The sequence below is a fragment of the Petaurus breviceps genome, unplaced genomic scaffold (genome assembly GCF_028583685.1).
Source record: "Petaurus breviceps papuanus isolate PSGF00001 unplaced genomic scaffold, PetGlider_PUasm1.0 470, whole genome shotgun sequence".
Taxonomy (NCBI): Eukaryota; Metazoa; Chordata; class Mammalia; order Diprotodontia; family Petauridae; genus Petaurus; species Petaurus breviceps.
This window is the reverse complement of record NW_027186350.1, coordinates 5,010,407-5,035,010: the sequence shown is the minus strand read 5'-3', so window position 1 is coordinate 5,035,010 and position 24,604 is coordinate 5,010,407. Positions and strand designations below refer to the sequence as shown.

Here is a 24,604-nt window from a genome sequence, read left to right as displayed (position 1 = left end):
GGAAGGAAGGAAGGAAGGAAGGAAGGAAGGAAGGAAGGAAGGAAGGAAGGAAGGAAGGATAGATGTAGGTAAAGAAAGGAGGAAGTAATGAGAAAGAAAGAAAGGATAAGATTGCCCAAGCTTATAAATCCTAATTTGACCCACAGATTTATGATTGGAGACACAAATCCTGCAGGATGGAATTTTCATAAACTTTAGAGAGAGAGGACCAGTGGGTGTGAACTTAGAAAGCAAGAGGTCCAGAGTTTAACAAACAATTCATTCTTTTAATGGAGGGTGGGGAAGGTTGTTTTGGGGTTTGTTTTGATAAAACTGGAATAAGAAAAAGAGGAAAAATCTTCTGTGAATGATTTGGCAGATGCTGAAAATAAGGGAAAACTGATTATTAAAAAAAAAAATCAAAGGGATCCTATTCAAATACTCAGTTGGAGCCGTGATCTCATCAGTTCTGTAATCTCTCCAACAATGTAGATTTCAAGCCATCCAGGCTTCCCCATCTTGTTCAACTTTTGTCTGTATTCTCCCAGAGCTTTGACACAGAGGCCCTACCCAAAGGAATCAAAGAAGGGGGTGGGGAGGTGTGGGTTGCAGAGGGGCAGGGGGGAGAAGGAGACTCAACCCAATAGCTAGAAAATAAGGCTGTCCAAACATACTAAAGGACCAAAGATTCAATGGAGACTGGATTTAAAGACATTTCTAAGTCATTCTTGCTTTGTGGTTGATCCTTTGAAGGAACCATCACTGATGTTGGCACCAACACACATAGAAGGCTTCACTGCTGCTAATCCTGTTTAAAGGAAGTCCTATTCCAGAAGCAACGAGTTGACCTAAGCTATAGCTAATATCACAATTAAATCAAGTCTAAAAGGAATTTAGCTTCTACACCTACCTTTGTGCTGTTTATGTTCTTTATTTACTCCCACGCCTCATAAATAAGAAGGTCCCACCCTCTGTAAATTGTTTTCACCATCAACATTCTCCAGGTTTCCACATGCAGCATGGCACTTTGATTATCTGATACTTTGTTCAAGAGTAATTCTTGCCCAGTCAGACCTGAATCAATTCAGAAAATATATACTATCAAATGAAATTGCCTCGTAATTCCATCTGCTGTTTTATGAACAGATTGACCTCAATAGAATATGACAAAGAGGTTATGATTCAAATTGAGTGTTTAAAGAAGAAAGGAATTTATTTGAGTAGCAATAATATCTCTCTACCCTCCCAGGTTATCAAACTGTGCAAATAAGTTCTGATAAAGGTATTTCTATTCTGCATTTACAGTAAGTGCTATTGTGATTTCTCTGGAGTTGTGCAGAGAAGGACTGAGAAAGCAGAAAGGAAAATCAAAGGGAAGGGAGGAAATGTAAGGGGGAGTGAAAGCAAGGGGAAGAGAGTAGTGGAAAAAGACAAGAACACCACATTACAATCAGTAAAGTTCAATAAATTAACCTGTCATCCAATGTTACCTATCCCTCCCAGCTTTGAGTCATCTGCAAGAGCTGTAACCATGCCATCTACCCCTTTATCTAGGTCATAATCTAATAAAATAACAAGGAACATGCAGAACATGAGAAAAAGATGTCAATCTAAGGGGAGACTTGATAATAACATTCTCAACAAGTAGTGGGTCAAAGAACAAGTTACAGAAACAGCAACTATGTGAAAGAAAATAATAAGAAGAAAATATATCAAATTTTCTGGAGTTTTAAATGCAGTCCTTGGATGAAAATATTGTGCTTATTTAAAAAAAAAACATGCATTCCCAAGATAGGAAAAGCACAGATTAATGAGCTTAGTATGTAAATTTTTAAAACTAGAGCATCAACAAATTATTAAACTAAATAGAGAGGAGAAATAAGCTACTGAAAAAAACAAAAGATTCGAGAAATGATGAAAAACTAAAAGCTGCTGTTTTGAAAAGCCTAATGAATTCATAAAACTTTAGCTAACATGATCCAAAAAAAGAGAAATAAGTTATCAAAATAAAAAATGAAGCTAATAAAAATAAAAAATTCATAAGAAGGAAATAAGTTAATAGAACCAATCATAGTTTTATGATCACATAACCAGGAATTTTACAGAAATGTATAATTATTTTTTTTTAATGAAATAGCTATATTAATAGAACATGGTGTTGAGACCTTAAAGAATCCAACTTCAGGAAGTGAAGTTGAAGAAGTCATAATTTGGGGGTGGGGGCAGGGGTCAGGATGCTAGAAAAGGAATGGTCTAAATAGATTTACAGTTAAATTATAGCAAGCATTTAAAGACTAATTCTCAGTCGTTGCTAAAAAATACATTTTTGTCAAGATCCTTTTATGAGACAAATATGTTCTAAATACTTAAACCTGGGAGGGTTAAAACAGAGAAAGAAAATTATATAACAATATTATTAATGAATATTGATGTTTAGTGTGGGAGTAGGATATTGATTCCCCAACTGCCAAATCAATTGATATAATCATAGAAGGAGGCTGGTAGCAGAAATAAGAGGTTTTAATTTGTTGGGGGGGGGGGGAGAATAAAGCAAAAAAGAAGTCTAAATCCTGTTAGCTTTTATGAAGTGTGGAGTTCTACCTCATCAAATTAGAGCTGCCTCCTAGGGACCCAACCCTCAAGTACAAGAGCAAGTTGGGGAGTAGCTCAGAAGTGATGTCACATTCATATGGAAAATACTTTCAAATGATTGCTTTGAAAATGCTTTTAAAAGTTAATCTATATAGTGCAAACTCAGTAGGTGAATTTCCTCATTAGACACAGGTAAAGAATTCATTTATGGGGTGGCTAGGTGGCACAGTGAATAGAGCACCAGCCCTGGAGTCAGAAGGACCTGAGTTCAAATGCAGCCTCAGACACTTAACACTTACTAGCCATGTGACCTTGGGCAAATCACTTAACCCCAATTGCCCTGCCTCTCCCCTCCAAGAAAAAAAAAAAAGAATTCATCTATGTGGGGGACTGGGGAAGGGAGACATTAGGGAAAAAGTTCATAAAGCAAGGGAATTTCGAACAATATTTTGAGGGACAGAAGTGTTGTGGACTGGTAGAGAAGAAGGAAAAAGGCATCCTGGAATGTAGCAACACACAAAAATGGAACAAATTTAGCAGCTTTAATATCGCTGACATTTTTTTTCTCAATTGCTGTGGAACATTAGAGTTTATGAGAAGAGCAAAATTAAATAACTGAAACACATAGATCTGAATTCAGATTAAATAAAAGAAAATAAAGCTGATAGGTTCACTAAATATTGAAATGAGTTACTAGAGGATGTAATGGAATTTAAAATCTTAAAATCACAATTATTTTACTATTATAAATTGAGTGTGATCCTACTTTGAGACAGAGGGAGGGGTGGATTGGATAAATGAGATGTACTTGCAACTCTCTAAATTTGGTTTTATTGATTTGAAAAGGTTTGCAGGAAACCAGGTAAACCAGAGTTGGAAGGGATCTTAAGGAATAGCCTTAAAAGACAGTCCTCCCAGAAAGCTCCTGCAGACCCTAAGCCTCTTTCCTCTGTTTCCTATAACCAAGCATGCATAGACCAAACAGGACTTGAGTCACATTAGTCACATGACCGAAAGCATACACCAGATGAACACCAAACCAGTTGGCAGGATCTGATGAAACTGCAGTCTCCTGCTCCTAAGACATTCTATGGGTTTTCAGAAATAACTTGATTATATAAGAAAATTTCATAAAGGTCATCAAGGTCACTTAAGCTTCAAGGGAAATAATAATTTGCCATCAATTGAACCTGAATTACAAATTTCTTGCTAAGAATTGGCTGCAAATAACTGCTTTAATTTAGGTCACATTTGGGGGATGGGAGTATACTAGTTGGGGCAGCTAGGTGGTACAATGTATAGAGTGCCATGTCTAGAGTCAGGAAGACTCATCTTTCTGAGTTCAAATCTAATTTCAAACACTTACTAGCTGTGTGACCTCAGGTAAATCATTTAACCCTGTTCACCTCAATTTCCTCATCTGTGAAATGAGCTGGAGAAGGAAATTACTTTTGCCAAGAAAATACCAAATGGAGTCACCGAGAGTCGGACATGACTAAAAAAATGACTGAACAAACTAGCTATTGCAATTTTAGCTGAAAGTAACCTAAGGGGAAATGTCATTGCTATTTCTTGCCAACTCTTTGCACTCTTTTGCTCCTCCACCAAAGGAGACATTTGCAATGGTTTCTGGTTACTGTTCAGGTATTTTTGGTGTAGGGCTCAAGGACAGCATCCATCTTGAGAAAATTATGTTATTTCACTTGGCCCACTGCTGATTTTTCTGTTCCTGATAAGAAACAAAAAAGGTTGGCAGCATGAATTCTACAAAAGGAAAGCTTTTTCTTTCAGGTCTAATCAGTTTTCCCTTAGTTCCCTTTACCTTGAACAGAGCCACAGGCATTGAAAGTGAATAAAATAAGGAAAATTAGTTACCAAAATCCCTCAAATTAAGAAGCTTACAAAAATTGCTTTTAACGTTCCTCTTGGTTAATAACACTCTCCTCCCCACACTGCTCCCCAAGTCACTGCTCTTATGAAAATGCCTCCAAGCAGTTCAAACCTGAGAGTAGGTAGGGTGGTAAGTATGTAAAGTAAGTATGGTAGGGTGAAAAGAACATTGGATTTGGTGTAGATCACCAGGACTCACATACCACCTCTGCTCTTTACTGCTTATTGTGCAAACTTATGCAAATAACAACCTCTGGACCCTCTAGAAAAGGATTGACTTAGTTAATCTCTAGATCCCTTCACACCCTCTTAAAAAATCTTCCTTTTTGAAACACACCTAAGTGTGGTGAAAATATATTTGCCAGTAGTTTTGCTAACCACATTAAAAGTTTTTTTTATTGAAAAGGAAGAGGAGGGGAAAATTATCAGTGTGTATCTAATCCAGGTACCATAAAAAGTAGCAACAATATAGGAAGAAGAATGAAATGACCAGAAGCAGCCAGAAATCCACAGGAGAAAAAAAAATACAAGAAAGGATACAGTAAAAAAAAAAAAGTAAAATAAAATAAAGCAAAATGCATTCAGATGAATACATACAAATTCACAAAATACAGGTAAATGAGCAACCTGAAATGGTGATCCTATAGTAATAAGGTAAATTTTTACCTCATAGATATCAATGAGATTTGATGAGTTGGGACCCATAATTGGAATATTGCTCTGATAAGTTATGCTTATTCAAAATAAGATAATGGATAGTAGAGATGAAGTAATGCTGTGTTTTGAAACAAAGATATACAAGGAAATTCAGGAATCAGAGTGAGAAATCATAGTAGAAAACATTTGGATGAAAATGAGTAGAGATAGAAACAGAAACAGTATTGTATTTCTTGGCTTGACTTTATCATAATTTCATCCTTTAAAAAGTAGGGGAAGTAATGAGAACTGCTATTCTGTATTTGACTCGCTAGTCAGGAAGAATTGGAGGGTAAGTGATGGGAACACCATATTAGAGTTCAAAAGAGGACAGGAAACCCAGGCATATTCTAACAAGTACCCTAGATTTCAGGAAAGCCAATTTCAAGGGGTTCCCAAAAAAGCGATAGGTAGTAGGATCCCATATCTTAAAATTCTACAGAAGAAATTAGTCCAAGATGGATAAGAAACTTAAAAAAAAATTGAAGACACAAAGAAAAACAATTGAGATGAAGGAGGAAAAGGAGAATTTTTTAAAGAGGCCAATGTAGATGAATATGGAATTCATCAACCAATTTAGATTTTTCTTAAAGCTTCCAACTTCAAGAGAGAATATATATGTTCCTAAGGTCTCTTCATGGAGACTCACCTGAAGAGCAAGAGAAAGAAATAGACTGGAACTCTACCTGTAATGAAAGTCAGGAGTGATGAGTAATCACTCTCTCCAACAATAAGGAAAGTCTTATGTTGATGCACAAGTTTGAGACCCAGGTTATAAGGTTGAAACAAGGACGGGTAATAAAAAACAAATATAGAAGTATAGTATGATACACGTAAGAATAATGTCAGAAGTGATAAAGGTCACAATGAGCTGAAACTGGAGAAAAAAGCCAAGGATGTAATAAGTTACATGATTAAGGGTCAGGGGAGAGAAATTATCGCTATCAAGCCAAGTCATTATAAAAAGCCTGTATGCCTTTAGTCAATAGTTTGCTTTAAAAAAATTTTTTTTGTAAATTATATCAACAGCATTCTTCTGATCTGGTAACCATTTGAAAATGAGAATGAGGTTTATAGTATTCTGTTGATACTCTAACAACACAATGTTACTCCATTCCTACTATTCACTATCCTATTTTGAAAACATACTCTTTCATAGCAAGCCATTTTTGCTCCCTGTGATCATGGCATCCTTTTCCAATTAAACTGAGTGAGAAGGACTACCCTTACAAATTATTCCTACAAAGTACATTTGTAGCTTCCCAGAGAAGTCTTAGGTGTCAAGAAACAAGTATGATAATACTGCAACCCTGCAAAATCCAGGTCCAACCAATCATCCTCGGGTTCCGTGATTAATACCAGTCCAGCTTCTTCATAGTAGTAACAGAATAGTGTAATCAGTGAGCAATCCATATTTAGATCCATGCTTCCTAAGAAGAAGCTTTTAGGAGGGAAAAAAGATGGCATTGGCAGAGAACATCATTCTGGCACTTTATTGACTCATTATTTTCTGAAGAATAGTATCTAAATGGTCTCACCTATGGATATATGACTGGGAGAAACCAGAAGTACAAGATTGAAAAGCATCCATCTAGACTGAAACTTCTGTGAAGCTAAATGTAATAATGATAACCTCGGCCAGGTCGTTAAGGATTTGATTAGCTGTCTCATACTTACACAAGTGTAGGTTTTTGCCAATCTAAACAAACTCTTTGTGTTACACACTGACACTAGGCTTAAGGTGGTTTTGCCTGGCATATAGTAAATGATTAGTAAATGTTTATTAATTAACTGACTGATTCATGTATTCCAGTAAGTCATTAATAGTCAAGGTAGTAGTTTCCTCAGTTTGGTTGTTATCTGGCCTACTTCACATTTTCTCTGCATTGGGTGCATGTTTCTTTTCCATGTGATATCTCTAGCCACTTTAATTCAATTTCATTAGTAACTTTGGAGAGAAATTTTGGTTGAATGATGAGATGGGAAATCAGACTATAGAGGAGAAAATGAGAGGAAAGGAAATGGAGGTACCTATTATTGAAGACCTTCTTAAGGAATTTAGCTCCAAAAATCCTTTCCCCCACCTCCCCTCCCCTTCCCTTCCTCAATGAATGGATAAAGGGAGGGTTTTTTTGAGGATAGGGAAGACACGGGAATTTTTGTAGGTAGTATGGAAGCATCCATTAGACAGGGAGAGATTGAAGATTAGTGAGAGAGTAGGGATGATGGAAACAGTTGGATGAAATGGGGTCATTTGTATTTATAGAGGAGTTTATCTTGAAGAAGGGAAAGGGCACATGATCATGTGAGACAGGTTTGAAGGAGTAGATAATAGCAGAAGACAACTGGATGATATGAGATGAGGAAAGGGCAAGAGGAAGTTAACCATGGCCTTGATATTTCATTAAAATATGAGGCAAGGTTAGCTAATAGGATAAGGGAGAGGAAGCCATGGGAGGTTTGAGAAAGGATGAAAAGTTTTAGAAGAGCTGATGAGGTGAGCAGGATAGTGAATTAATTAGGGAAATATAGAAGGATTGCCTTGCAACAATGAGGACCCAACTGAGGTTATTTAACAAATTTAACAGATCCAATCAACACAGTTTCCCCAGCTTTTCTGGAGAAAATCTCAACAGATTTTCTCCAGCTTTGTTAAATAGCACCTGTGTAGGAATGAAGGCAACAGAGTGATCTTAGGCTGAGGCTTGAGAGGGTGAAATCAGCAATATAAAATGACAAGGGACTCAAGAGAAGAGAACAATGTAGAGTTGAACTGTTTCGCTAAAGGGTCAAAATGAGTAAAGGAGAAAAGTATAGCTAGTACAGGTGTAACAGCTTGGGAGAGCGTTCAGGAGCTGAGAGATTGGAAGTCACCATGTGGATGAAGAACAGGATTTGGGATTGCAGATCAGAGGTAGAGGGGGTGTAGCAATAGATTCTGATCACATAAGGGAATATGAGGAATAACTGCAAGGGATCTAGGGCAAGCCCAGCAAAGAATCATCCATCCTCCAGAGGCTGAGGAGAAGAACCAGACATGGTCTTGTGATTACTCTCAAGATTCAAGGACTTCACTAGTTCATTTGTGACACAAACTTCTTGGAAGTGAAATGAATATTTCCCGATTGCTTGGTTAAGGGCTTGGATACAAGTTGTTATTTCTGTATTTGGTGCTGCCTTAAATCTGTTCTTTGATTAATGTCATGGGATCACCTATATATGGGGTGTTCAAGGAGTATTAGTACCTCAGATATGAAGGCTTGCCAAGCCCTTTTCAGGGCTGCATATCCAAACTTTGGTGTCTACCTGTCACCCAACTCTCACTCGTAGTTCCAAGAAGCTGTAGCACGTTCAGCAGCCACACTCCAGTAAAACTATTTCAGGCAGATGGGCTAAACCAGGCTTCAAACCTTTCAGTGAGTTAGGGGTATAACACATGAGTTAGGAGGCGAGGGTGTTTGCCCCACACACATGAAACCTCTTTCCCTCTTCCCTCCACCCCGGAAGTGGAATGGGCAGATGAGAACAATTTGTTCCAATGGCCATGAAGGTGGTGCTATGCAGTACTTAGAGCTTGTTCAGACATAAAAGATTCCAAGGTCATCCACTGCATCCTGGGTCATCACCAGTTATCTTAACATTTGTCCTGCCGCTGGACTCCAATGACTCTGGAAGTCATTGGACTTCCTCACTTCCAGTGAGGCTGACAATTTTGTGCAACTCTACTTCACTTAAATACAATTCATGCAGGAGTCAAGATATCACCCCATGATGTCATCGGTCCTCTTCGAAAATGAAGGACAAACAACAACAAGGATCGCCTTACTATCCTGATGCTAGTAGGAGGTGTTTTTAAGAAACCTAGCCAGGTACTAACGTTCCAAGGATTTTCCTGTGTAAGGGCAAAATGAGACATTGTCTTTTTTTAGAGAGGCTTCCAAGATTCAACCTTATATGTCATAGAAGCTGGTCAAGATCTGACACACAGATTGCAAAAAAATAATCGTTTTGATTTAAACTTCAAGCATTGTAAGATGAGAAATATTAACAACAATTGATGTTGAGCAAAATGAAAAGAATCAAGATAACTTGCATGAGAACAAATAAAATGTGATGGAAAATGATTTTGAAAGACAGAACTGAAGAATGCTGATCAAAACAGTGAACAATATTGATATCAGAAGACTGATAATGGTACGTACCTTTTGGCAGAAAAGTGGTGCACTAGAAATATTGAATGAGATATGCCTCACACATAACTGTCGTGTTGATTTGTTTTACAAGGCTATCCATATTTGTTAGAAGGGAACACTTCTATTTTGGAGTGGGTGGTTGGCTAGTGAGTATTGATTAATGCATAATTTTAAAAAGAGCATTAATAAGATATTTTTAAATGAACAGAAGAAAACAGAAAGAAGTACAGATGGGCCATAAACTGAGAAAAGTTGTTACTATTTTGTTCAATTTAATATATATATATGTATATATATATTTCCTTAGGAATATACATTAAAATCCATTTTATGCAATCTTTTTGTATATTGAAATATTTGTTTGTTGATGATAATTAGGTTCACAATAAAAAGGAAAATATACTAACAAAGTAGACCATCAAACAGATTTTTAATATGAGTAATTTAAAGGCACAGTAAGTAAATTGAAGACACCTCTATGGCTCTGAATGAAACTGGCAAAGCTTGAAGAATCTCATGGGAAAATAAGCTTTTATTTCAAAAATTAACTATAAAAGTAGAAAATCATTGATGGAAGAATGGTTAAATAAGTAAATTACACAAATATCATGGAATATCACTAAGTTATAAGAAACTATGAATACAGAGAAGCATAGACAGACTGACATGAACTGCTGAAAAGTGAAGGAACCCTCCATTTTTTTTTGGTCTTTTTGGAGGGGGGAAGGCAGAGTAATTGGGGTTAAGTGACTTGCCCAAGGTCACAAGGCTAATAAGTGTGTCAAGTGTCTGAGGCTGGATTTGAACTCAGGTCCTCCTGACTCCAGGGTTCTATTCACAGGAACCCTCCATTTTGAAGAAAAGACCAGACTAGCCACTTCCTATTCTCCAGACTTAACCACCATGGCCCCATAGGTTACTTCCTCCCCCCCCCTCCTTTTTACAGTCCCTTTTTTATTTGTTGTCTTCTCCTATTAGAATGTAAGCTCCTTGAAGTTAAGGACTGTCTTATTCCACATATTTGTACCCTTAGCACTTAGCACAATGTCTAGCACAGAGTTAGTGTTAACGAATCTTTGTTGAGTGCCTGACTTGAGTTAAGCAAATCCAGGAAAATATGCATGATGACTGTGATAATATAAATGCAAAAACAAACAATAAAACATTCAAAATTGGATATCACAAGTTAATTAATTTGCTTGTTTTACTGGTTTATTACCATATATCTATCAAAGTTGGGCTGAAGGGTTTTTATGAATTTCAGGTCATCCTTTTCTTTTAATAGTAGGAAGACTTTAACTTTGTCTTTTTCCACACTTTCTGTTGGTTCTGCCATCTTTCAGTTTTCAAGAATGATAGTGTATCTGACACAACTGCAGTTCCTTCCTTATGTGTCTTAAAATATAAGATGTAATAAACTTACCAAATGGCAGAGCTGCCAGGGACCTTTAAAGACCATCTCTCCTACCCTCTGACTTTAGAGATGAGGAAACTGAGGCCAAGAGAAGGAACATGACTTTATTAAATGAGGTGCACACAGAGAGTTAACAGTTTTTCCATGGGAGCTGTTCGGCATTTAAATCCCTTCACAGCCTTGACCCTTTCTATAGTTCTAGTCTTCTTCTTCCTTTTTTTTTTTTTTTTTGGAAGGGAAAAGGCTGGGCAATTGGGGCTAAGTGACTTGCCCAGGTCACATAGCTAGTAAGTATTAAGTGTCTGAGGCTGAATTTGAACTCAGGTCTTCCTGACTGCGGGGCTAGTGCTCTATTCACCGTACCACCTAGCTACCCCTAGTTCTATTCTTCTTATGTTTGACTCTCCTTCATATAAGCTACAATTGAGCAGAGCCAGTCTTCCTATGGTGCTTCACATAGGACATTTTATCCCCTTTCTTCCTCCTCATTTCAAAGCTGGTTTCTCTGGTTTCCTTCAAGACTCAGGTCAAATGTTATCTTCAGCAGGAGCCTTTCCTTCCCTTCCCATTTCCCCATCTCCCTCATGTTACTGGTACCTTCCCTCTGAGATTACCTTTCATCTCCTCCATGTACATTTCGTATGTAAAAGCCATTGGCATCTTCTTTCTTCAAATAGAATGTGAGTGCCTTTCTTTGTATCACCAGCACAGAGTCTGGCACATAGTCATGGCTTAATAAATACTTGTTGACTGACTGTTGACTGATCTCACTTGGTCTTAACAAAACCCTGTGAGGCAGAGTATTACAAGGCATTCTTTTGGGGAACTCCTGATGAAAATCAGCAGCTGATCTGTAATTTATAGTCTTCAAGAGTTGGCTTAGGTCCTGAGAGCTTCAATAAGTTGCCCAGGGTTACATAGCCAGTATTCATGGAAAGCTGAACTTTTGAATACAGATCTTCCTGACAGATTGGCTCTCTAGTCATTACAGAAGACAGTCTTTCTAATATTGTGGGTATTGCTATCCCCATTTAACAGGTGAGGAAACAGTACTGATCTCGGAGTCTGAAGACTCACGTTTAAATCCCCCAAGTGACTTTGGGTGAACCACTTAGAGGCTATGTGACCATGGCTAAGCGTCGATTATGTATTGTGTAAAATGTTCGTTAAATACTTCCCCTACCTTTCTCATGGAATGGTGGTGGGGAAAGTACTTTGTAAACTTGAAGTATTACAGAAATGTGAGTTATTATAATTTGCTGTTATCTTTTATTAAGTTCCCCTTTCTGTTTAATAAAAGGTCAGTGCTTCATTTTGCCTTCTCTAATGCCTCTTCATTTAAAGAATTTTTTTTCCATTTCTGCTTCTTTCTTTTCCCAGTTGTACTTCATTCCTGTTTTAGTCTTATTGGTTTTTCTCTCCTCATATTCCTGATGTTTTTCCTTTTGCTAACTTGGCCAGTTTCCATTTATGTCATTCACATTTGCATTTAAACTTTTTAAACAGCTTTCTTGGCTCAATCAACTCAATTTCTTTCTATATTTCTCATCTTTCTCATGCATCAAGTTGGTGTTTGCTTGTACTATTAGTACATTATTGTTTTCTTATGAAACATTCAATTCTGTTAGACTTCTTTTCCTTTTTAAAAATTCTTTCCCAGGGAGCCCATCTCAACTATTGAAATTCAGTGCTTTATCTTTTTCTTATAGTTTCTTTCCTTACTTTCTTCAGAATCATATTGTTCATAAACATATGTTGACTTTTACTAAGGTTGAATTTAAATTCTCACTTAAACTCATATATGGGTCATTTCAGTCACGTTCCACTCTCTGTGACCTGATTTAGGGTTTACTTGGCAAAGATACTGTAGTGGTGTGCCATTTCCTTCTCCAACTCATTTTACAGATGAGGAAACTAAGGCAAAAAGAATAAGTGATTTGTGCAAGGTCACACAACTAAGAAATATCTGAAGTCAGATTGGAACTCAGGTCCTCTTGAGGGCAGGGCCAACACTTTAACCACTGCACTACCCAGCTGCTCTCAAACATGAGTACTAAAAGACAAATGGACTTCACTCTGCCCTCTGAATGTCTGCAAAACTCATTGAACTCTTGATCTCTTAGAATGATGTACCCTATCCTCCCTCCCTCCCCGTTAAATACCTATCCATCTTGAAAAGTCCAACTCCAGGGATTCCTCTTGCACTCTCCCCTGATCCTCTCAGTGATAGATCCCCACCTCTACTCCATACAGTACTTTGTTTTACACCTTTCCAATTTATTTTAGTATTAATATATTGTATTTCATAGTTTTGTGTGTGTGTGTTTATATTACCCTCTACATAGAATTTAAGCTGCATGAAGATAGGGGCCACATCTTCTTTAAAGCATGTATTTTCATCAGCAACTAGCATAGTGCTACTTGTCATCTATCCCATTAGATTGTGAGGTCCTTGAGGGCACAGACTATCTTTTTCCTTTTTTCATATTCTCAGGACTTAGCACAGTTTCTGGTACATAGTAGGTGCTTAATAAATGTTTATTGACTGATTAAATGGGCTTAGTAGGTGCTTGATAAATGTTTGCTGAATTGAATTGAATTAGAATCTACTCTAGCTATTCCTCTACCTTCTGTAATAAAGGGTTTGTTGCAGTGGTGGTGGTGACTATTGTTGTGGTGGTGGTGGTTTTCCTAGGGCTATGATTTCATTAGTTTGGGGAACTCCCTCTGAGAGAACTCACTCTACCAAATCGGACTGACACCTACTCTGCTACTTGTATCGGGAATTGTTTTATTTATTGTATTTGCAGTCCTAGCACTGAGCACAGTGCCTGAGATATTGTAATTGCATGTTGATTGGTTGATTTTAGTCCTAGAGAGTTGTCTATCTAAATTAATACAAAGGTTCATTCAATTAAAAGCAGCCTTCTCCAGTTCATTTTACAAATGAGGAACTGAGGCAAACAGGGTTAAGGACTTGCCCAGGGTCTCACAGCTAGTAAATGTCTGAGGCTGGATTTGAATTCATAGAAAGGAGTCTTCCTGACTACAGGCTCATCACTCTATCCACTGTGCCACCTACTTACCTTTGAAATATTATTTTTAATACTAGCATGGAGAGTTAGTTATACCTCATCATTCCACTCTATATCTGTATAGAATACAGCATCATTATTAGTACTGATTGAAAAATGATAATATTTAACTGGGAAAACATTAAAGAAAAAAATAAAAGGTATATTTAAATACTTGAAGATCTGTCTTATGGAAGAGATATTAAATTTGGCCCTGGAGAGCAAAGTTAGGAATATTTCAATTCAATAGGAAGGACTTCCTAATTCAAGACAAACCAAATCAAGAAGCATTTAAAACTCTATTAAGTACCATGCACTGCGCTAAGTGCTGGGGATATAGAGAAAGTCTGTTTGGCTTACGTTCATCATGAGCACTGCAAGGGGAAATGAATGTGTACCATGAAATCATGTTTATTCTTGCCTTTGAGCACACAGTAAAGCCAAATACTCTAATTTCATTTGGGTCCCCAAGGAGGACCCAGGAGTGATCCATTTATTTAGATGAAAATCCCTTTTGTCTTCTGGTTTCATTTATAGAGAAAATATAATAGTGATATAATGCATTTTCACCAGTAGTGTATGCACTCATTGGTCATTGGATGAGTCTCTCAATTAAAGAATTAATAGTTAAGTGAATGTTGATAGTCTCCAAATTGTGAGATTTTCAATATTTCTCTATATCCTTTTTCTTTTGCCAAGCTTTTACCATCACTAAAGAGGTGAAAGGAGGACATAAGAGACTAAAGAATGTGGTTTTAAAAATTCATTTCTATGGCCAGGAAAATTCATCACCAAATAGCCCAGTGATGAGCATCTCCATACTTAAGCTGCATGGATTCACAGTCAGGACAGTCTGTTTCTAGAGCCATATTCAAGTTGTTTCAACAGGGGAGCAATTGTCAAGGCTTTTGCTTCAGCAATATAGCCTTCAAGAATCCAGGGTTATCATTGTCAAACAATAAAGCATGGAGTAGGAATTCTGTGGAGAATAATTTTTAAGTGGTCCTTTACAGAAAAGAGTAGTTTGGGGGCGGCCAGGTAGCACAGCTAGTAAGAGCACCGGCTCCAGTGTTGAGAAGACCTGGAGATCAAATCCCAGTCTCAGACACTTAGCACCCACCCAGAAACACCTGGTTGTGTAACCTTGAGCAAGTTACTTAACCCCAATTGCTTAGGGGCGGCCAGGTGGCTCAGCGAGTAAGAGCACCGGCTCCAGTGTCGGGATGACCTGGATCAAATCCGGGCTCAGATACTCAGCACCACACCCAGAAATAACTGGCCGTGTAACCTTGAGCAAGTTACTTAACCCTAATTGCTTTAAAAAAAAAAAGAGTAGTTTGGGATCATTGGAAGTCCTGTACAGTTCCTCAAAGGCAATCTGCTGTCTTAATCCTGTTCACTTGTAGGGGAGTCCTTTGTACATCTCCACATCTTTTCTAAGACATGTTCATTGATAAACTAACTCAGTGGACAACTCAGTGAACAATGTGTCCGCTGGTCATGATTTGGTCAAAACTGATTCTACATCCATTTGTTTAGGTTGGGTTTTTTTTTTCAGGTGCATTGATAGACTGATTTATGTGTGACCACAGATCTCCCTGAGAAGGCACCATAGTACAGCAATTCATAAATTTATCAACTCTCCTTCAAATGAAAATCTTTGTTCTCAAGAAGCTTACATTTTGGGAGGGGGCAGAGTCAAGATGGTGGAGTAGAAACAGGACTTCCAAGCGGCTCCAGCTGCCACCTCCTCTAATTCATGTAAAAAATGACTCTAAACAAACTTTGGAGCTACAGAACCAACAAAATGAGAGAGAGAAGCAAATTTCCCACTGAAGACAGTCCAGCAAGCTGGCAGGAAGGGGCCAGCACAGCACTCTGGGAACTGAGCCCAGCCCTAGGTAAACCAGAGGATTTAACCTCAGGGCAGGCAAAACCAGCCGCCGGCTAGAGGGACTTCAGATCACCAGCAGCTGTGGAGGTTTCCAGAATTATCAACCCAGAGATGCTAAGGACAAAGTGAGAGGTCAGTGCAGTGTGGACTTTGGGAACTGGGAGTTCTGGAGTGCAGTCCAGCCTTCACCCCCTGGAGAGAGAAGCGGTTGAGGCACTGTGGCCATGCAGCCACCACCACGTGTCTGCCTGTTTCAGAGCTCCTGGCCTGCAGATTGTAGGGTGACCAACCATTGTAAAAGTGATCACTCTTGCTTTAACCTGCTTGGATCTGGATCACTGTCTAGAGTGGAAGTCTTAGGGTGCGTGACCAGTTTGGCAGGGTATGCGGAGGTTTCAGAGAGGGCACCCAACTAATAGCTCCAGCAGCTGCGAAAACCCCAGCAATTTGGGACAAAGCTCCCCTCTCTGGTAGCAGAGTTCTACTGTGGCAAAAAGCTCAAAAGTCAAGTAATTGAATGGCAATATGAGCAAACGAGGGAAGCAAGGCAAGCACAGCGGTCCAACTCTGGATTCCTTTTTTGGGGACAAAAAGGATCAAAGCATGGAACAGGAGGAAGACAGTAAAGTCAGAACTCCTGCACCAAAAGCTTTCAAGAAAAATATGATCTGGTTACAGACCATAGAGGAGCTTAAGAAGGATTTTGAAAACCAAATAAGAGAAGTGGAGGAAAAATTGGGAAGGGAAATGAGAGTGTTGCAAGAAAATTATGACTTGAGAGCCAACAAACTAACTGAAGAAAATAACACCTTAAAAAACAGACTAACTCAAATGTCAAGAGAGGCTCAAAAGGGAATAAGGAGGAGAATGCCTTAAAGAGCCAAATTTGCCAGATGGAAAAAGAATCTCAAAAGCTCACTGAAGAGAATCATTCCTTCGGAATTAGATTGGAGCAAATGGAAGCTAGTGACTTTATGAGAAATCTATGAAATTTATGAGAATTTTATGAGAAAAATTTGTGAGAAATTTATGAGAAAAATAGAAGATACTATTAAACAGATTCAAACAAATGAAAAAATGGAAGGCAATGTGAAATATCTCATTGGAAAAACCACTGACCTGGAAAATAGATCCAGGAGAGATAATTTAAAAATTATTGTACTACCTGAAAGCCATGATGAAAAAAAAGAACCTAGAAATCATCCTTCAAGAAATTCTCAAGGAAAATTGCCCTGATGTTTTAGAACCAGAGGGCAAAATGGAGGTTGAAAGAATCCACTGATCACCTCCTGGAAAAGATCCCAAAAAGAAAACTCCTAGGAATATAATAGCCAGGTTCCCAAAATTCCCAGATCAAGGAGAGAATATTACGAGCAGCCAGGAAGAAACAATTTGAATATTGTGGAAACGCAATCAGGATAACACAGGATCTTGCAGCTTCTACACTGAGGGATTAAAGGGCTTAGAATATGATACTCCAGAGGTCAAAGGAGCTGGGATTAAAACCAAGAATCACCTACCCAGCAAAACTGAATATTATGTATCAGGGGAAAATTGGATCATCTAGTGGAATACAGGACTTTCAAGCATTCATGATGAAAAAACCAAAGTTGAATATAAAATTTGACATTCAGATACAAGAAGCAAGAGAATCATGAGAAGGTAAACAAAGAAAAGAAATCATAAGGAACTTATCAAAGTTGAACTATTTACATTCCTACATGGAAAACTGATAATTGTAACTTATGAAACTTTTCTCATTATAAGAACAGTTGAAGGGAATAGAAATGTATATATGTGTGTGTGTGTATGTATACATATGTATATATGTCTATATAGGGGGTTATATGGGCATATGAATACATATGTGAGTGTGTGTATATATGTGTACAGGTATACATAGACAGAAGGCACAGGACCAATTTAATATGAAGAGATGATACTTAAAAGGTGAAATTAAGAGGTAAGGGAGAAATATAATGAGAGGAGATGGGGAGAGACAGAATGGGATAAATTATCTCATATAGAAAAGGCAAGGGAAAATGGTTACAATGGAGGGGAAGAACAGGAAGGTGAAAGGGAATGAGTCAACCTTATTCTCATTGAATTTGGCTTAGGGAGGGAATGACATACACACTAAATAGGGTATCTCACCCTACAGGAGAGCAGGGGGAAGGGGATGAGATGGGGCATGATGGAAGGGAGGACAAGCTGGGGGGAGGGAAGTTGGAAGCACCCACTTTTGAAAAGGTACAAGATCAAAGTAGAGAATAGAACAAGTGGGGGGTGGGATAAGATGGAGGGAAATATAGTCAGTCTTTCACAATATATCCACTATGGAAATGTTTTGCATAGCTACACATGTACAACCTATATTGAATGGCTTTTCTTCACAGTAAGGGTGGGTGACGAGGGAGGAAGGGAAAGAATGTAGAATTCAAAGTTTTAAAATGAAATGTTTAAAAATATATATAATAATTATTATTATTTTACATGTAATTGGGAAATAAGATACAGGAACTGGGGCATAGAGATCCACCGTGCCCTATTGGAAAGTCGGAGGGTGGATGGGGAGAAATATGGGAGAGAGCAGATTGGGGGAGTTGATATTCAGTGGGATCGCTGTTTTGGGGTGGTGGGTAGGGGAAAAATGGGGAGAAAATTTGTAACTCAAAATCTTGTGGAAATGAATGATGTAAAATAAAAAATAAAAAAGAGAGAAAAAAAGCTTACATTCTGTCAGCAGAAAATTTAATATACACAGAGAATTAAATACAGACAAATGCAAAGTAGATAGAAAACCATTTCTGAGTGGAGGATATTAGCACCTTGGGGTGGGTAGTAGGTCGGGCAAGATATGCCTCCTGAAGGAGTTGGTACCTCAGTATTGATCCTTGAACAAAGCCAGTGATATCTTGATGCAGAAGTGAGAAAGAATGAATTCTAGGCATGAGGAATGGTCTGCAAAAACATAGAAATGGGAAATGGAATGCCATACATGAAAAAGAAAATAAATCATTTCAGATGAAATGTACAATGTATGAAGGAGAGTTAAGTCACAATAAGCCTGGAAAGATAGTCTGGAAGAATTGTAAAGGTTTTAAAAAGCCAAACAGAAGAGTTTGTAGTTTTATTTGAGAGGCAAAAAGGAGCCCCTGGAGCTTGCTGAGCAGGAGTGTGGCAGCCTTGGGTATCAGGGAAGCCAATTTTGCATCTTTGTGGAGGATAGATTGGAGGGGAGAAAGGCTGTATGCAGGGCAATCAGTTAAGGCGCTATCACAATAGTACAGGGGTGAGATCATGAAACAGGATGGTGTCTCCATGATGGGCAAGAAGAGGGTGTATAGTAAATATGTCATTCAAATAGAATCAATAAAGACTTGGCAAATAGATGAACCGAGAAGAGAAAAAGGAGAGGGAAAAGTCAAGTATGAGTCAGGTTGTGAACATGGGTAATTAGAAGAATAGCAATACTCCCAGGAGAAATAGGGAAGTTAAGAAGAGGAAAGGGTTTGGGGAAATGGTCCTAAGTTCTGTTTTGGATATGTTGGATTTTAGTCTCCTAGTTAAGTATGTCTAATAGGCAACTGGTGGTATGGGCTGAAGTATGGGAGAGATGAATACTAAATCGTGGAAGTAATATAATCATAAAGATTGTGGTCACCAAAATAAAGAGAAGAAGGTCTAGACCAGGGCCCTTGGGACACACATACCCCTAGGGCATGTGCCACTGGATTCAAGTCACACATACTCAAAACCTCAGGGTCATATTTTACTTCTCCCCCTTTTCCCCATAATTAGTATCATTATACCCATTTTATAAATGATGAAACTAAGTTTCAGAAGGGTTAAATGACTGGCTCATGATTATATGGTTAATAAATATCAGAGGCAGAATCCAAACCCAGGTCTCAAGTTCAAATCAGTGCTATTTCTATGATGCCATGTTTGTAACTTGCCCTCCAAGGCGGTACTGCCTCTTTCCCACCATCCTGCTTGAGAACAGGAACTTTAACTCAAACATCAACAGGACATGGGAAAAGTAAGGAGAAAATGATTCACCCTCAACCCTGCCAGGTCTCAGGTGAATTGAAAGCCCAGTAGCTAAGAAGTAGAAACACCAAGGAATCACTGCAGTTGTTTTTTCCTACAAACAAATGATTATGCCAGGTCTGTTACATTACAAAGCACTTCTACTCCTTCAGGGGAAGTACAGGCTGGAACAACAAGCAAATCCACCCATGCAGGGGAGCGTGAGCTCTGTATTCCACCCCCAGCTGCCAATTACAAGAAACTCATGACACATCATAAAATAACTAACATCAAGGGCCCGTCATCTTCCAGTCCCACTCCTGTTGTTTGGTGGCCTCCTTTCCATTAGTGCTAGTGTAGGACCTAATTGCTATTATTAACACTTACAACCTTGGGGCAAGCCAAGGAGGATGGAAATATTTCCTGTTGTTTCCTCTCACAAGGGAAGGGGGAGGTGGGGAGAAACACCTGATTTTCAGTGTTCAGGGACAATCAGAAGGAGATCGCCAATGAATCTCTGAATGCCAGATCTTCAGATTTTCTAGTTGGCACTACCATATGTAGAACCTGGAGAAAGCCTACCTAGGCAAAGCACATACCTCTTCAATTTATCTGAGGGACTTTTAAAGTCTCCCGTGCTCCCAAATATTACCCCGATCTGTCCCTGGACCTGAAGTTCTCATTGTTCATTTCTTCTTTGATAGAAGGATGCTTTTACTTATTTGGTTTTAATACATTGCTACTCTCAACTTAAAACACCAACAAAGCTGAATGTTTCTATAGACAAAGCCCAAAAAAGAGAATATTTTGTATGAAATCATGAATTTCATTGGATACGGATTGTTTTTAGTTTGGAGGAGGTTTCTAAAGTATAGACTAAATTCAACATATTCATTCCAAAAGCTGCCCCGGCTGTCTGATTTTCCCTCTAAACCTTACTCTGTTCTATATATTTTAAATGTTTCATTAAGGCTCTTTGCTTTCCTTTTTTTTGAGATAGTTTGAGTTTTATTACTCACATTTTATAGTTGAGAAAACTGAGTATCATTATAGTACCTGAACTTAATCCTGTACTCTTTGCACTACAAGACCTCTAATATTGGATAGTAATTAGTTGACTGACTGATGGACTAAGAGGGGCAAGACTCTAGAAATTTCTCCTCTGAACTTACTTTGTCAGTTTTGGGACTTCAGAATCTCTTCCTTTTTCTCTGTGGAGTTAGTTGCTGGAATTTTATTTCATTTTTTTTCCTTTTTCATATCATATTATTTTATTTTAAAATTTTATTATTATATTAATTTTTGTTTTATTATTTTAAAATTTGTATCATATCCTGGCTTTAAGGACCTTAGATCTTTCTTTTCTCTTAACATTGGGTTTATGAATCAAGCCAGGCATCCTTTACCACCACAGATATTTTCTTTTTTTTAATATATTTTTAATTTTTCAAATGTTTTATTAACTTCTGATTTACATCATTCATTTCCACCAGATTTTGAGTTAAAATTTTCTCCCTGTTTTTCCCCTACCCACCACCCCAGAATAGCAGTCCCACAGGATATCCCCTCCTCCAATCTGCTCTCACCTATATCTTCTGCCATACCCCCCTTGACTTTTCCAGTAGGGCATGGTGGATCTCTATGCCCCAGTGCCTGTATATCTTATTTCCCAATTACATGTAAAATCATATTAACAATAGTATATATATTTTTAAGCATTTGATTTTAAAACTTTGAATTATAGATTCATTCCCTTCCTCCCTTGTCACCTACCCTTACTGGGAAGATAAGCAGTTCAGTCTAGGTTGTAGATGTGTAGCTAATGTAAAACATTAACATAATAGATATATTGTAAAAGACTGACTATATTTCCATCCCTACTATCCCACCTCCCACTTGTTCTATTCTCTACTTTGATCTCATACCTTTTCAAAAGTGGGTGCTTCTAACTTCCCTCTCCCCAGCCTGCCCTCCCTTCCATCATTCTCCCTCTCATCCCCTTTCCCCCTACTCTCCTGTAGGGTGAGATACCCTATTTAGTGTGTATTTCATTCCCTCCCCAAGCCAAATTTTCCCTTGCCTCTTCTATATGAGATAGTTTACCCCGTTCTGTCTCTCCCCATCTCCTCTCATTATAATCCTCTCTCACCTCTTAATTTCACCTTTTAATTATCATCCCTTCCTATTAAACTGGTCCTGTGCCCTCTATCTATGTATACCTGTAAACATATATACACACATTCACAGATGTATTCATATGCCCGTATACCCTCTGATATATAAATATATATATATACATATATATATATATATATATTTCTATTCCCTTCAACTATTTTCATACTGAGAAAAGTTTCATCAGTTACAATTATTGTTTTTCCATGTAGGAATGTTAATAGTTCAACTATTATATTATATTCAGCTATCATAAGTTGCTTATGATTTCTTTTCCCTGTGTACCTTCTCATGCTTCTCTTGCTTCTTGTATCTGAATGTCAAATTTTCTATTCAACTTTGGTTTTTTTTCATCATGAATGCTTGAAAGTCCTCTATTCCACTGAATGATCCAATTTTCCCCTGATACATAATATTCAGTTTTGCTGGGTAGGTGATTCTTGGTTTTAATCCCAGCTCCTTTGACCTTTGGAATATCACATTCCAAGCCATTCGATCCCTCATTGCAGAAGCTGCCAGATCCTGTGTTATCCTGATTGTGTTTCCACAATATTCAAATTGTTTCTTCCTGGCTGCTCGTAATATTCTCTCCTTGATCTGGGAATTTTGGGAACCTGGCTATCACATTCCTAGGAGTTATCTTTTGGGGATCTTTTCCAGGAGGTGATCAGTGGATTCTTTCAATATCTTTTTTGCCCTCTGGTTCTAAAACATCAGGGCAGTTTTCCTTGAGAATTTCTTGGAGGATGATTTCTAGGTTCTTTCTTTGATTATGGCTTTCAGGTAGTACAATAATTTTTAAATTATCTCTCCTGCATCTATTTTCCAGGTCAGTGGGTTTTCCCATGAGATATTTCACATTGCCTTCTATTCTTTCATTTGTTTGGATCTGTTTAACAGCATCTTGATTTCTCATAAAGTCATTAGCTTCCATTTGCTCCAATCTAATTCTGAAGGAATGATTTTCCTCAGTGAGCTTTTGAGATTCTTTTTCCATCTGTCAAATTTGACTTTTTAAGGCATTCTTCTCCTTATTACCTTTTTGAGACTCTTTTGCCATTTGAGTTGTTATTTTCCTCAGTCAGTTTGTTGACTCTCATTTCGTAATTTTCTTGCACCATTCTTATTTCTCTTCCCAATTTTTCCTCCACTTCTCTTATCTGCTTCTTAAGGTCCTCTATGGCCTATAACCAGCTTGTATTTTCCTTTGAAGCTTTTGGTGCAGGAGTTCTGACTTCACTGTTTTCCTCCTGTTCCATGCTTTGATCCTTTTTGTCCCCACAATAGGAGTCTAATATTGGATTCTTCTGTTTACTTTGTTTCCTTTGCCTGGTCATGTTGCCACTCAATTACTTGACTTTTGGGCTTTTTGCCACAGTAGGACTCTGCCATCAGACAGGGGAGCTTCATATCAAACACTGGGCTTTTCTCAGCTGCCGGAGGTATTAGTTGGGTCACCTCTCTGAAGCCTCCACACTCTCTGGCAAACTGGTCACACACCCCAGTACTCCACCCTAGACCGCAATCCAGATCCAAGCAGGTTAAAGCAAGAGCCATTACCCCTCAGAATGGTCACTTGGTCCTCCTACAACCTTTAGGCCAGGAGCTGAAGCTGCCACATGGGGGCGATTGCACAGCGGCTTCTCACCCCAGGGGCAAAAGCCAACACACTCCCAACTACTGGGTCCCAAAGTCCACACTTCACTGATGTCTCACTTTGTCCTTTGCATCTATGTGTTGACAAATCTGGAAACGGTCACAGCTGCTGGTGATCTGGAATCCCTCCAGCTACCGGCTGGGCAGGCCCACCCTGGGGCTAAAACCTCCAGCTCACATGGGCCTGGGCTCAGCTCCCAGAGCACTGCACTGGCCTATTCCTGCCAGCCTGCTGGGATGTCCTCAGCAGAAGGTTTGCTTCTCTGTGTCATTTTGTGGGTTCTGTAGTTCCAAAGTTTGTTTAGAGTCCCCTTTTACATGGATTGGAGGTGGTGAGAGCCAGAGCTTCACAGAGGTCCTGTTTCTATTCCACCATCTTGACTTCACCCCTCCTTTGCTTTCCTTTCTTCTTCTCTGTTTGTTGCTATTTCTTTTTTCCCTTCTTTTCTTCTTTCTTTTAGTATTGCTATCACTAGTGCTTCTCTTCTCCTTGAAAAAAATTAGGATTGTCATAGTAATAAAAAGAGCATTTATATAGTACTTTACAAATAGCATCTCAGTTCATCCTTACAATAACATCAAGAGGAAATTGCAATTATTATCCCCATTTAACGGAAGAAGAAACTGAAGCAGACAGAAGTCAAGTACCTTCAGCATTTGAGGTTGGATCTGAACTCAGCTCTTCTCAATTCTAAGTCCAGTCCTTTATCTCCTATTCCACCTAGTCACACCAAGCAAATCCACCTATCAGCCATGTCCAGAGATAATATGTCTCATTTTATGCTTCTAATTGACCATCTCTTTGTCAAGATATAGGAGGTCTCACAATAATTGTTCTGGCTCCCACTACCTGAGGACCAAGTGTGTTACATTTCACTACTTTCTCATGATCTCCAGGACTTTTATGGTGTTGGGAGTCTCTGGTCTCTACCAGGGGCAAGAACAAACATTCAACTGCATCCTCCCAACACTTTAGAGGCCTAAACTCTCCTCTATTACCTCTGAATCT

General features: G+C 38.4%; 1 protein-coding gene and 1 long non-coding RNA gene across 13 annotated transcripts in view; both read right to left on the bottom strand.

The window, feature by feature from the left end:
* Positions 1 to 24,604, bottom strand: part of EMP1 (epithelial membrane protein 1) — a 278,012-nt gene that overhangs the window by 86,919 nt on the left and 166,489 nt on the right. The gene's annotated exons all lie outside the window — the stretch shown is intronic.
* LOC138171954 (uncharacterized) overlaps positions 1 to 24,604 on the bottom strand; it is an 85,998-nt gene that overhangs the window by 34,358 nt on the left and 27,036 nt on the right. For 2 of the 11 annotated variants that reach the window (XR_011171009.1, XR_011171015.1), the window contains one exon: positions 18,561 to 18,693. The exons of 7 other annotated variants lie outside the window; for them this stretch is intronic. This is a non-coding gene — a long non-coding RNA (uncharacterized lncRNA). Of the gene's footprint in view, positions 1 to 889; positions 1,054 to 18,560; positions 18,694 to 24,604 lie in introns of all 11 variants that reach the window. 2 more of the 11 variants (XR_011171011.1, XR_011171012.1) reach the window with 1 other exon arrangement.